Source organism: Pleurodeles waltl, chromosome 7 (assembly GCF_031143425.1).
Source record: "Pleurodeles waltl isolate 20211129_DDA chromosome 7, aPleWal1.hap1.20221129, whole genome shotgun sequence".
NCBI classification, from domain to species: Eukaryota; Metazoa; Chordata; class Amphibia; order Caudata; family Salamandridae; genus Pleurodeles; species Pleurodeles waltl.
In genome coordinates, this window is record NC_090446.1 from 1,396,634,656 (window position 1) to 1,396,648,262 (window position 13,607).

Here is a 13,607-nt window from a genome sequence, read left to right on the forward strand (position 1 = left end):
AGGAGTGTGCTTTACAATAAAGGGGCCATGCAGTGCAGATGCTTATTTTTCTTCAAATGACATCTGCTACTTTCAGTTTTTGCGCGCTTCAAGAAACATGGATTTCTAGGAAGCGGCAAAAGTATAATTCCTTAAACGCCTCTGTCAGAAGACAGACTATTGCTGGTTTAGAATTCCTTTGACTAGAGTTCTTTATCAGAGGCCATATAGTCTTTTATGGGCTTGGTGGTCGTTCTTGAATAAAAGCATAATGGGAATTAGTGATTCCAGGCATTAGCCACAGTAATCTAATGTGGTGTCTTCTGGCCAGGTAATCATTGAGGGTCAGTGTCAATACATACCACAATCATGTCTTTTTCTGGATAATTTATCATCTACAATGCCTTTTTTACACTGAGCTTATTTAGTTTCTATGCATTCTACTTTACTACACACATTGCCGTGAAGTTATTTTGCTTGTTTTTAAGTAGCCACTGGCTAATAGATCCAAGTATTCTACATGAAGGCTTTTTGACAGCGCCTTGCGTATCTAAAGCATGGCAGGATCATCAGATTCAAAGCCTACCTTACAAGTGTTATCAGTTAGGTTTTTAGTGAAGGTGATCATCACTGCAGTAGGGAGCTGCCGACCCTGTCTTTATCCTCGATCTCTTTTGAGGGAGACTTTAGTTGTGAAATGGGGCAGGCTGAGTGCTTTTTTCCACACTTCCCTCCGAACATCCTACTGGGAACAAATAGACTGAGGAACCCCAAATAACACCACAGAACATAGGGTGCAGCCTAGTTTTGCTTGTAATACATACTTTCAAGATCTTTGGTTCCACATTGCCCTGCCTTTTAGTGAACCTTATGGCAGCATTTGTCACTTCCTGTGCCCTTGCTACAGCGCTGTAGAGATTTTTTTTTCAGGAAAACCAGTTGGACAGAAACAATCCAATGCATTTCAGATCTCGAAAAATCTACTCGCCCACTCGCTATGGTGAGTCATATTTTATTAAGCTGGGCTATTTTTAGGACCTACTGGCCTACTCGCGAGTTGACAAAGAACAGATGTTCAGTTTAGTCAGAAGGTGAAGGAACAATAAAGACACCTTGAAATCTTTTTTTATTTTGACACATTAGTCTGTGTTCCGAGACAGAGACCAAAAGTCAGTTAGTCTTCTTACAATTACCTTTCCTTGTCTTACTGCAGAGTTCCACATATTCAAATAGCTAAGAAGTCAATTGTACAACAGTCCGAAAAATGTATCTCAGTAGTTATGAAAGGCCATTTTTCTACTTCTGAGTACAAATATTTTAATAGGATGAAAACAAATCAGAACACTTTACTTGGTGTTGTGCAAATGATAAATATGTTTTCTGAAACCCAGTTGTCACAGATTATTGTTAATACACTCTATAGTTTTATCAGTAAAGCTGCAGGTTAGTGGGAAGGGTTTTGGACATTTCTTGGAAATGTACTGTCTGTAAATGACAGTGAGCTACCACAACATTTCTTAGTACTATATTTATTAAAAGTGAATGTTTAAACATAAACTAAGAAACAATCCTGCCCCTGCCCTGATGGCAATGCTATCAGTAAACTGAGAGACAAGTCAGGGATCATGTGTACCTATATGTGGGCTTGATTCCTATGGCCTCGTTTATGAGGGAGTCATGCAGTGCAGTGCATCGCACAAGTCACCTTGCTGCGCTGCACTGCATGACAGGGAAAGGACAGGAATATGCCATATTTAAGGCAATACGACACATTCCTGTCCTTTCCCATGTGCTGGCGCACAATGGGCTGCCTAACACCAACACAGGCACCCCTGCACCATGGTGCAAGTGTGCCTGCACTGCCTACAGAATTGTTTTTGTGCAGGAGTCATGGGTGGACTCTAGACAGAAATTACGTAATCTGATGGGGGTGTTAAGGTGTGCTTATGAAAGTTATGATGCAATGCATGCAGAGAGCAATAGTATGTTGAAGAATAAAGACGTCTATTACAGAGCTCTGTGTGTGGAATATTCATTTGAATGCTCACAGGCTCAGGAAGACACTACATCCTGCACATGTACAAGCTGGGTCAGCTGGCCTAGTTGGCTACTGCACTGACCCCAAAAACGTGTGCCTGACCTCATGGCCACAGGTTGGAATCCTGATGGGCCTAGTCAGCCTTTTTTCCGTTAAGAGTTTGATAAAAAGATTACAATTGAGTTATAATAAACACTGGTTATTCAGTGACAAGATGGCCTGAGGTGCTTTGCAAATAAACATAGTTGCTTGTACAATGTGGGGCGGGGAGTTAAAGATCTGATTTAATTTGAGCCCTTTAGTGTTTGGGAACGGATCAGGAAAGCAATTCTCTCTCTCCTATAAAATACTCACAGTGGTGAGGACACACAGCCAGCAAGTGAGAAGTTTTTAGCACCAGCACAATTAATTTTACAACTGATTTTTTATGTGCAGACCCTAGGGAAAAACACTGGAGGGGGAACGACTATTGAGTTTGTAGGAAAGTACCACTGTTGGCATGGTTACCCCCCACCTTTTGCCTAGTGTTGATGCCAACTTTGATTGAAAGTGTGCTGGGACCCTGCTAACCAGGCCCCAGCACCAGTGTTCTTTCCCTAAACTGTACCTTTGTTTCCACAATTGTCACAGCCCTGGCACACAGTTAAATCCCTTGTAAAAGATACACATGGTACCAAGGGCCCTGTCGCCAGGGAAGGTCTCTGAGGGCTGCAGCATGTATTATGCCACCCTAGGGAACCCCTCGCTCAGCCCATGCACACTTGCAGCTTGTGTGTGCTGTTGGGGAGAAAATGACAAAGCTGACATTGCACCCCTCTCAGGGTGCCATGCTCACAACCCCTGCCTGTGGCATTTGTAAGTCACCCCTCTAACAGGCCTTACAGCCCTAAGGCAAGGTACACTATACAACAGGTGAGGGCATAGCTGCATGAGCAATATGCCCCTACAGTGTCTAAGTCCATTCTTAGACACTGTAAGTGCAGTGTAGCCATATTGTGTATATATTGTCTGGGAGTCTGTCATGACGAACTCCACAGCACCATAATGGCTTCACTGAATACTGTGAAGTTTGGTATCAAACTTCTCAGTACAATATCCCACACTGATGCCAGTGTGTGATTCATTGAACAATGCACACATAGGACATCTTAGAGTGTTAGCCCAACTGCTAGTGTAGGACTGACCAGTCTGTGCCAGCCCACCACTTTCAGACAAGTTTCTGACCACATGGGCTGAGTGCCTTTGTGCACTCTGTGGTCAGAAACAAAGCCTGTCCTGGGTGGAGGTGCTTCACACCTCCCCCTACAGGAACTGTAACACCTGGTGGTGAGCCTCAAAGGCTCAGGCCTCGGGTTACAGTGCCCCACAGCACTCCAGCTAGTGGAGATGCCTGCCCCCTGGACAAAGCCCCACTTTTGGCGGCAAGTCTGGCGAGAAAATTAGGGAAAACAGGGAGGAGTGACCACCCCAGCCAGGACCACCCCTAAGGTGTCCAGAGCGGAGGTGACCCCCTCCCTGCAGAATCCTCCTTCTTGGTTTGGAGGACAGGGACCAATAGGGATAAGAATGTGCCACCCTCCCCAAAGGGAGTGGACACAAGGAGGGTGTAGCCACCCTCGGGGACAGTAGCCATTGGCTACTGCCCCCTGGCCCTAACACGCCCCTAAATCTAGGATTTACGGGCTTTCCTGAATCCAGCTCACCAGATTGCTAGCGACCTCAACGAAGAAGGACTGCTAAGCTGAAACCTCCAGCAGAGAAGAAGGAAGGCGACAACTGCTTTAGCGCCAGACCTACCGGCCTGTTTCCTGCTTCAGAGAACCTGCAAAAAGACCAGTGACGCGTCTAGCGGGCCAGGCAACCTCTAGCAACTCCAGAGGACTGCCCTGCACCCAAAAGGACCAAGGACTCCAGAGGACAACGGCTCTGTCTGAAAAAACCTACAACTAAGGACTCCCACCTCACTCCAGATGCGTGAGTCCTGACCCCTGTGCACCAGACGCCCACGGCCCGTGTCCAGGTGGTCCACCAAGCAAGAAAGGGTCGCCAGGCGATTGTGAGCAAGTGTCCACCCTGGGGTGACCTCTCCACGCCTCCACGATGATGCCTGCAGAGGGAATCCCAAGGACCCCCCTGACCGCGAGCTCTGGAGAAGATATCCAACGACTAGAGAACACACTGCACCCGCAGCCCCTAGGCCTTGGAGAAACCAACCCCTGGTGCCTCATTGCTCAGCAGGTAGCTCTCCTCCCTGTCCGACCATTGGTTGCCCGAGCCACCCCCATGGACATCACCTGCAGCCTCTTAGTGACCTTTGGGGGCTCCTCATAGACCAGCATTGGAGACCTGATGTCCTGTTTGCACCCTGCACCCAGCCGCCCCTGTGCCGCTGAGGGTGTGTGTTTGGTGCCTATTTGTGGCCCCACCAGTGCTCCTCTAATCCCCTCTGGTCTGCCCTCCGAGTCGCAGGTACTTACCTGCTGGCGGACCAGATTCCAAGTACCCCTTGTCTCCATTGGAGACAACTTTAAGCTTCGACCTTTGCACCCGGCGGGCCCTGTGTTGCTGGTGGTGGGTGTTTGGGGTTAACTTGAATCTCAACCAGTGGACTTCCTAAAACCCGGAAATTGAGACTGTAAGTGTTGTACTTACCTGTAAACTGATCTAACTTTTCTTCCCCCAGGAACTGCTTGGAAAATGCACTGTCCATTTTTAAAATAGCCTTTTGCCAATAATTCAAAAACTATATTACTTACCTATTTCAAACAAAGTACTGTTAATACCTGTGTGTAATACAAAACGTTTAAGGTACTTACCTGCAATTTAAATCTTGTGATTCTAAAAATAAATTAAGATAATATATTTTTACAATATAAAAACCATTGGTCTGCAGTTGTCATTGAGTGTGTCCTTCTCCTATTTTCTGTGTTTGTACAACAAATGCTTTGCACTACCCTCTGATAAGCCTAACAGCTCGACCACACTACCACAAATAGAGCATTAGTATTATCTACCTTAGTCTTTGTCAAGCATTTGGGGAACCCCTGGACTCTGCACACTGTACTCACTTTGATTTAGTATATACAGGGCTAGCTTCCTACAGTGTTGTTAATTAATTTTAGACTTTGAAGATGTTTTACTATTACCACCATCATTTTTTACACTTCTCATGGTTCAAACTTGGAGGCATCATCTTTAATTTGAGCTTTCTAATGTTTGGGAACCAACTCATGACAGTATCTTTTCTTTTGAGTGCCAAAAGTTGCAACTCACAATTATACCACTCCATGCAGAAGAAAGAGCGTGAGACAGAGGGACAAGCGGCACTCCCTTGCAAGGTACAGGGAGGGGGTTCTTTACAGAGGGTAGCCTGTTTGATTAATGCCTGATCCCTTCCTAAGCATGCAATGGATATTTGGAACTTGCATTGGATATTTGGAACTTAATTAAACCAGATTATGAGTCTTCTCAGCTCCTGATATTTCACAATTTATTCTGGAAGGATACCCAATCCTACATTTTGACCGTCTGAACCGAGATTGCGGTGCAGTGCCTCTTATACATCACTCGCAGTTACACTGCAGTGTTGTGAAACTTTTGGATCTGTGAGAGGGCAAAGCCCTGGTGCTTTTAATTAAAATCATACCTGGTTTTTTTTCGGGGGCCCTGATTTATTGGCCTCTAGAATAACTGTTAACAAATGCTGGTGCTCCCCTACACATTCAATACTCAAACCTTACGGTGTTAGGAGACTTCAGTTTTCATACAGATGATCCTATTTGTAAAGCAGCATGCCTGTTGAAAGAAGCTTTGGAAGGTCTAAATCTTCAGATCCACATTACTAACTTCCACACATTGTGTGCAGGCAACTCAAAATCCTAGATTTGATCAGCCATTTTATGGTGCCTTTTAATTTCTCTGACCCAGATATCCTTCCGTGAGCCCCCATGTCAACAATTTCTACCTGACACTGTCATAAAATATGAGTCCAAATTATTGGATTGTCTTGCATCTTCAGTCCTGACCTTGGAAGGAAATTTGGATGCAGATGTAGTGCCACTTAATAATTTCCTTCTCCAGGCCACTAATAAATTAGCAACCATAAAAAAAATGAGTCGCAAGGAGACAGAAGCATTTCATTTCGATGTTCTACTCCAAGCTGGAAGCTGCGAAATGCCACCAAAAACAGTTGGAAAGTAAGTTGAGGAAACAGTTGATCAATCAATCAATCAGGAGGTTCTTGTAGAGCACAGGTTGTTACCAAAAAGGGTCTCCAGGTGCTGGTTTGGTGCTTCGGGTTGGACCCTGTGGCGAGGTGATGGTTGAAAAGCCAGGTCATGAGCTGCTGCTTGAAGTCTTTCAGGGGCGGGTGGTTCAGAGGTGGGGGGGAGGTTGTTCCGGAATTTGGCCACGAGGTGTGAAAAGGAGCATCCTCTGAGGCGGTCCCGTTGGATGTGGGGGATGTGGGTGAGGGAGGTCGAGCAGAGGTCTAGGGTGGGCTGGTGCAACTTGAGGCGCTGGTTGATGTAGGCAGGGCTGATGTTGTGGCGGGCTCGGTACACGTGAGGAGTTCGAAGAGGCATCTTTGCTGTACGGGGATCCAGGGGAGGGCTCTGAGGTGGGGAGTGATGCTGGTTCTTTTGAGGAGGTTGAGGACGATTCTGGTGGCGGTGTTATGGATGATCTGGAGGCGTCCCATGAGTTGTTTGGTGGCCCCGAAGTAGAGATCATCGCCGTAGTCGAGGCAGCTGGCAATGATGAGCTGGGTGATCTTTTTCCTGAAGGAGAGCTGTATCCAGTGGAAAATCTTGCGCAGCATGCAGAGGATGTTGAAACAGGCTGCAGAGACAGCTTTGACTTGTTTTCTCCTGGTGAGGTTGGTGTCCAGAATGATCCCGAGTTTGCGTGCGTGGTCAGGGGAGTAGGTGGGAGGCTGAGGGGTGCGGGCCACCAAGTGTCATCCCATGGGGAGGGCTTGTGTCCGTAGATGAGGATTTCCGTTTTGTCGGAGTTGAGCTTGAGGCAGCTGACCTTCATTCAGGAGGTGATGTCTGTCATGTTGTCTTGGAAGTTGGCTCGGGTGGAGGTGGCGTCGTTGGTAAAGAAGAGGACGAGCTGGGTGTCATCGGCGAATGAGATGATGTTGAGGTCGTGGGTGTGGATGAGGTCTGCTAGCGGAGTCATGTAGACTTTGAAGAGGGTGGGGCCTAGGAAGCAACCCTGGGGGATCCCGCAAATGATGTCTGTGAGAGAGGAGATGAATTGAGGTAGGAGAATTCTCTGTGTTCGGCTGGTGAGGAAGGAGGAGATCCAGTTGAGGGCGGTCTCTTGAATGCCAACTGTGTGTAGCCTGGTGATAAAGTTGTGGTGGGAGACGGTGTCGAAAGCTGCAGAGGGGTCTAGGAGGATGAGGGCCGCTGTGCTGCCGAGGTCTAGGATGTTCCTGATGTCGTCGGTACCTGCTATGAGTGCCCTCTCTGTGCTGTGGTTGGGTCGGATTGGGAGGGGTCAAGAAGGTGACTGAGTTTGAGGAGGTGGGTGAGCTGCCTGTTGATTGCTTTTTTCAGGACCTTGGTGGGAAAATGGAGTGGTGAGATTGGGCAGTAACTCTTGAGTTCCCTGGGGTCGGCTGAGGGCTTCTTTCATAGAGGTTTGATCTTGGCGTCTTTCCAGGTGTCGGGAAATGTGATGGTGGTGGTGACGAATCTCTGTCAGGAGTCGGAGGGTGCTCTGGAGTGGACGGAGGTCATGAGTTTGGAGGTGTCTTCAATGGAAAGCAGCTTCCATTTGATGATGCGGGGTGGTGGTGTTGTGTGGGGAACAAGGGGGTAGGGGAGCTGGGTATCAAGGTTGCTGTAGATGTAGATGATTTTCTGGTGGAAATAGTTGGATAGCTTGTTGCAGAGGGATTGGAGGGGTGTGTGGTGTTCACGGTGGCAGCGGATCAGGACATTTCGCTAACGATGTTGAAGAGTTCTGTGGGGCAGTTGGTGCTGGCTTCCATGCTGGAATTGAGAGCTTGTTTCTTGGTTGTTCTGAGTTGGGCATGGTAAGATTTGAGGGCGGACTTGAAAGAGTCGAGGTTGGCGGGGTCTTGTTGACGTGCCAGCGTCTCTCTAGGGTCCTGCATTTCTGCATGAAAGCACGTAGTTCGGGGGTGAACCATGTGGCAGTTCTTTTTAGGGGTGTATGGTGTCTGCGGCGGTGGTCCACCAGTTGCAGAGGTGTTGTGGTTGGTGTTCAAGGGTGCCGGCCGGGGGGTCTAGTGTTTTGGAGGGTAGTGGACCAGCTGACCTCTGTGACTTTGCCTCTGTTGCGGTGTGAATTTTGGTGGCAGTGTTGTGTCGTAGGTCAATGGTGACGTGTACTATGCTGTGATCTGTCCAAGTTAGTTTGGTTGTGTGGGTGAGCCTGGTTATGCTGCTGGTGATGAAATGTGGTCCAGTGTGTGTCCTGCGATGTGGGTGGGATGGAGACCAGCTGATTGAAGACGATGGTGCTTAGGTTTTTGATGAATGAAGTAGAGTTGACGTCGTTAGGGTCTTTGAGGTGGATGACATGGAAGCCAAAATAGACTTACAAGAGGCCTTAAAAAGTTTCAGAAAAAGCATGTGGGAAGTGCAGTTTGTGGCTTTTCCTATACATGCAGGGGACGCTGGCAATTTTTCAAGGAAAATCTTTGATAGTTCCATCTTTTTTATTCTCTGCCGCCTGTTATCAAAAAGTCAGTTTCGCAAACCTTATGCGATAACCTGTTGGGGTGGAATACATCTAAAGGAATTTTGACAATGTAAATGGCTCAACAGACACTGATCACCAAGAACCAAGCTACGGGGGTTACCATAACTTATCTTCTTCGAAAGAATTGCTTTGACAGTGTTGTAGGTGGCAGATTCTGGTTGGCTGATTGTGGCCCTAGCCAGGTAGAACCTACCACCACCTTCAAGGGTGGGTGATTACACTCACTGTATAACGTACACTCACCCTTGGGTACCTAGGCACAGAGCAGACAGGCTTATCTCAGGGACAATCACGCTGAGCGTCACAAAAGAGACTTCACATGGGGTGTGTGTAAAGTTTATATTTAACACACAACTTAATTAACACAACACGAACATCATGTAAATCTGGGCATCAATCACAATTAGAATATAACTAGTAGTACTAAGCCCAACTGTGTTAATACCACAGTAGCAGTATTTACCTGTGAGAAAAATAATCCTTTCCCTCCCAGCTACCTCATGTGATGCAACCACTTTGGCAGCACAATATCCACCCCAGTGATCACCCCAATTCAATATCAAACAGTTATAGGATGCATCCCGGTTCCCAACGATAGCAGCAATGTGTACATATAGAGAATCTCAACACTTTTGAAACAGCTCTGTGGCCTAGGCCCCACAGGTAAACTTCAATGTCAACCGTAATAGTAAACAATGTGCATGCCACCCCTGCCATGCTGTGTAGTCAATCCCAGGCAATCACTTCCACACTGTCATTCCTCACCACTCACAGATGTCAGGCAGGCTAGCATACACGCACTTGCACACACTCGTTTCCAGCACCCTAAGGTGGTGCTCTGACATTCGGCAGGTGAGTTGTCAATGAGTTTGCAGTCCCCTCTTGGACCCAAACCTTCCTCCACCCTCTAACCGATTCCCGCTCCTAAGGGAAGAGATGTAGTAGTCTTTCCCCAGATACTAGGCTGCTTGCGGCTGGTGGTTACACTTATTCAGGATTACGGGGCAAAGGAGTGGGGATAAAGAGCGAATGACTGATCAGGCAACAGTCAGCAAATGTAGGTTTGATCATAACTCGGAATGTTCATTTAGGGGTCTCCACACCGGCCTTCCGGCTTGGGTCCCAGTCTGCTTATCACAGGGGAGGATCACTTTGGGACACACGCTGTTCACAGTGGCAGCCAGCCAAACTAAACACTTCAATCCACAAATAGTTACCAATTCCGCACCTCCCAGGAATGGAGGAAGCACGTCTGGGGTGTGATGACTTGGGCTGCCCTATGTGTCCCATTTGACACAAAGAGTTGCAAATCCGCACCTCCCTGAAAAGAAGCACAATGTCGGGTGCCCAATGACTTGAGTCGCACCAGACGATTCCGATTACCTATTTCCATGCCCTCCTGGTATGGGCACAATGTCTGGGGCACCATGACCTGAGTCCCACCAGACGATTCTGATCGCATACATAAAGTGAACAATGCAGTGCTTCCCTGGAATGAGGCACAATGACTTGAGTTGCACCAGACAATTCCGCTTGGACACGAAAAGTTGCCACTGCAGCGCCTCCCTGAAATGAGGCACAGTGTCTGGTACGTGATGACTTGAGAAGCACCAGAGAATTCCACCCACACACGAAAAGTTATCAATGCAGCGCCTCCCTTGAATAAAGCACAACGTCTAGTGTGCAATGACTTGAATCACACCAGACATTTCTTAACACACAATTAGTCCCAATCCCATACCTGCCTGGAATGAGGAACAATGCCTGGTGCGCGATGACTTGAGCCGCACCCGACAAATCTGGCCACACACTCACAGATGCAAGTTAAACTGTGCCACATGGGGTACAATACAGCACTGCTCTGTGTACGTTCCCACCTCCGAAGGTCGCAACCAGTGACATGGACACCGCACACAATGAGCATGAGAGAAATGCTGCATGCTCTACAAAAGCAGGCCACAAGGGTGTCCCGTAACCGGTGAATCTGCTCACTACCAACCAGACGCTTATACGTGTCATGGCCCCATGTTGAAGGGCCACACTCCTTGAATGCAGGCAATACTATGAAGGCTCTGCACCAGGCAATTCTAAATGAAGGCACAATACTTAGATCTATGCTCACACTGCTGCAACCCTGTGGAATCCAGCAGACGACGTAGATGCATAGGAGGGCACCACTCTCCAGATGATACAGGTAGAAAGTGTAGGTCCCTCGCAAGAGGTCTTTGATGTACCTGACACCTTCACAAAGAAAAGAGGGCAAGCCAACAAGCCCTTGGAGAGCACACTTCAGAGTGCCACACTGCAGCAAGCAGTTTGCCCAGGCCAGCCACGGTGCATGACGGGTGCGCAATCCCTTTTCAGGGCAGTAAGTGCTCCTGTCCACAACAGATTTATCTGGCCAGTGTGTATCATGCAGATCAGGGCCTCCGTCCTGCATTCCTGCAAGTGTAAAGCACAGATGCTTTTTCCCACAGCCTACAGAGGAATGAAGCTGAATTGAAGAAGCACATAAAAGGATCTTTAGCACATAGAAATGCCCACTGTCTAGAAGTGGCATTTCCAAGGCATTAATGACAAAGCCACCATTATCATTGGAAAGGGTTTGTCATTGTGAATCCAATGATAGTAAACATTATGAGGCTGCTCCACTGCAATCTACTATTGCAGCTAGGATTAATTGTAAACTTTTCCCCATATTAACCTATCGGCAAACCAGCTCTCAATGGTAGTAAAAATACACATGGGTATTCTTCACCCCTTGGGCACATGGGCACTGGCCCAAGCACAAGCCTTCAGGGGCAGGCTGGACACATGTTTTAAGAACACCACAAAGGTGCAAGTGCACCCGTACAGGCCTGCTGTGCCAGGCTCAGTATATATTAACTGGCAAGCTATGCCAGGCTCAAAAAATATATACGTGTGTATGTACACCACACACCCCCCACCACCCCACGCCCTAGTGGCCAGGGCCATACCTGCCCCAGCCTGGGTATGTGGTGTACCTTTTTATAAGGCACTCCCAGGTGCGGTGCCTCCACCAATCATGTAAGCACCCCCTCCTGTCATGGGTAGGAAGGGCGTGGGCACTTTCCCACTGCAGTACACTGGGAAAGTGCCCAGATTCCTAATACTAAACTAAGAGAGTCAGCAAAATCCTGGAAGGAAAAAGCAAAATGCTTCAGGGAAATCCCCTAAGAAGGGCCATTTCCAATAGTTAGGCTCAGAGGTGGCAATTCTAAACTGCAGTTCAGGCTCCCCTGTCGACCCTTGTCTATGTGAAATAAATGTACGAGCCTCTTCTCTCTGGCCAAGTGCAACTGACCTCTCCCCCCCCAATATCTTTATTGCAGTACCCACTTTACCACACTATACATGTATCATAAATTCCAAACATGTTCAAGCAAGCGTTTCCTGTAGCACCTTTGAACCACAAGAACAGGATGTTTAAGCACAGAAATAAAAATTTTGAGAACAATAGGGGCAGTTAGGCCCTCTGCAAACTTAGGAAAACATTTAAGAGAAACCAGCACATTTTTAAGAAATGAAAGAAGTATGGATGGCGAAGGCATACAATTTTACTCGTAACATATACAGAATGGAGTTAAAGGTTAGACAAAAGGGAGCCCTCACGCCAATTTAAGAAATCAATTTTCCACTTCTACCATGGATTCTGAAGCTAGTAGCCTCAGCAGTAAACCCAACTATAAACGCTTTGTTCAGTCAGTCTCTGGAATAAGGGCATGTCCATGTCAGTTGAAATAAAACACAGGTTTTGCCTCTGTTGAAGAAGCCTAACTCCATGATTTCCAGCAATTAGGTCAATCCCTCTTTTGTCATCCCTCAGGATGTTGCTGGAGAGACCAAAGGATAACCAGTTACTTCAAACAACTCAATCAGGCTTCCGCCCAGGCTTCAGTATCAAGGTTGCTTTATTGGAGGTCTCTAAATTCCTAAAAACTAACAGACCAAAGGAAAATATCTGTGGTAATCCTGTTTGATCTATCTGCAGCACTGACATCAAGTCCCACCACAATTTGGTGGAAGAAGTCGGAATTGGGGGCCTGGCCAGACAATAGTTAAAATGTTTCGGTGCAGTTACTTCTTTACTTTTCCAGGTACAAGTAGATGAGACGTTGATCCTCAAGTTTTGGCCCTCAGTACCACATTGTTTAATGCAGTGTTTCCCAACCTTTTGACTCCTGTGGACCCCCACTTTATCATTATTGGAACCCAGGGACCCCCATGAATCATCATTGGAATCCGGGGACCCCCACTGAGTAATTACTGGAAGCATGAGACCTAATTTGTCAATATTTGTTAATATTTTTTTATTTTCTAAGCAGTCACGGACCCCCTGAGAAGGCTTTGCGGACCCCAAGGGGTCCCCGGACCACAGGTTGGGAACCACTGGTTTAATGTATATGGTGCTCATGGCCAAGGTGGTGGCACCTTGGGTTTCGCACATTGTGTCATATGCTGATGACACTCTACTGCTACTCTCCTTCCACCAGGTTGATAATGCAGTAATGGAGAGGTATCAAGGCTTGTCTGTATGTAGTGGGTAGATGGATGCAGGAGAGCTGTCCAAAGCTTAACTCTTACAAACAGGAGTTGCTATTCTTCAGTAATGCCTCTCCATTGGCCCTACAGAGCTGGTCGCCAACAGATATAGGGGAACCCCCTGCTTCATTCACTATGGTGATAAACCTAAGGATACAATTTGATCAGGAGTTATCCTTCAAATCCTAAATTCATGCCATCAGAGCCTCTTGCCGTGTTAGAATTTCTGAAAAAGACCTCCTTAAAATTACTGCCACTCCATACACAAAAAATATTGTGTAAGTTT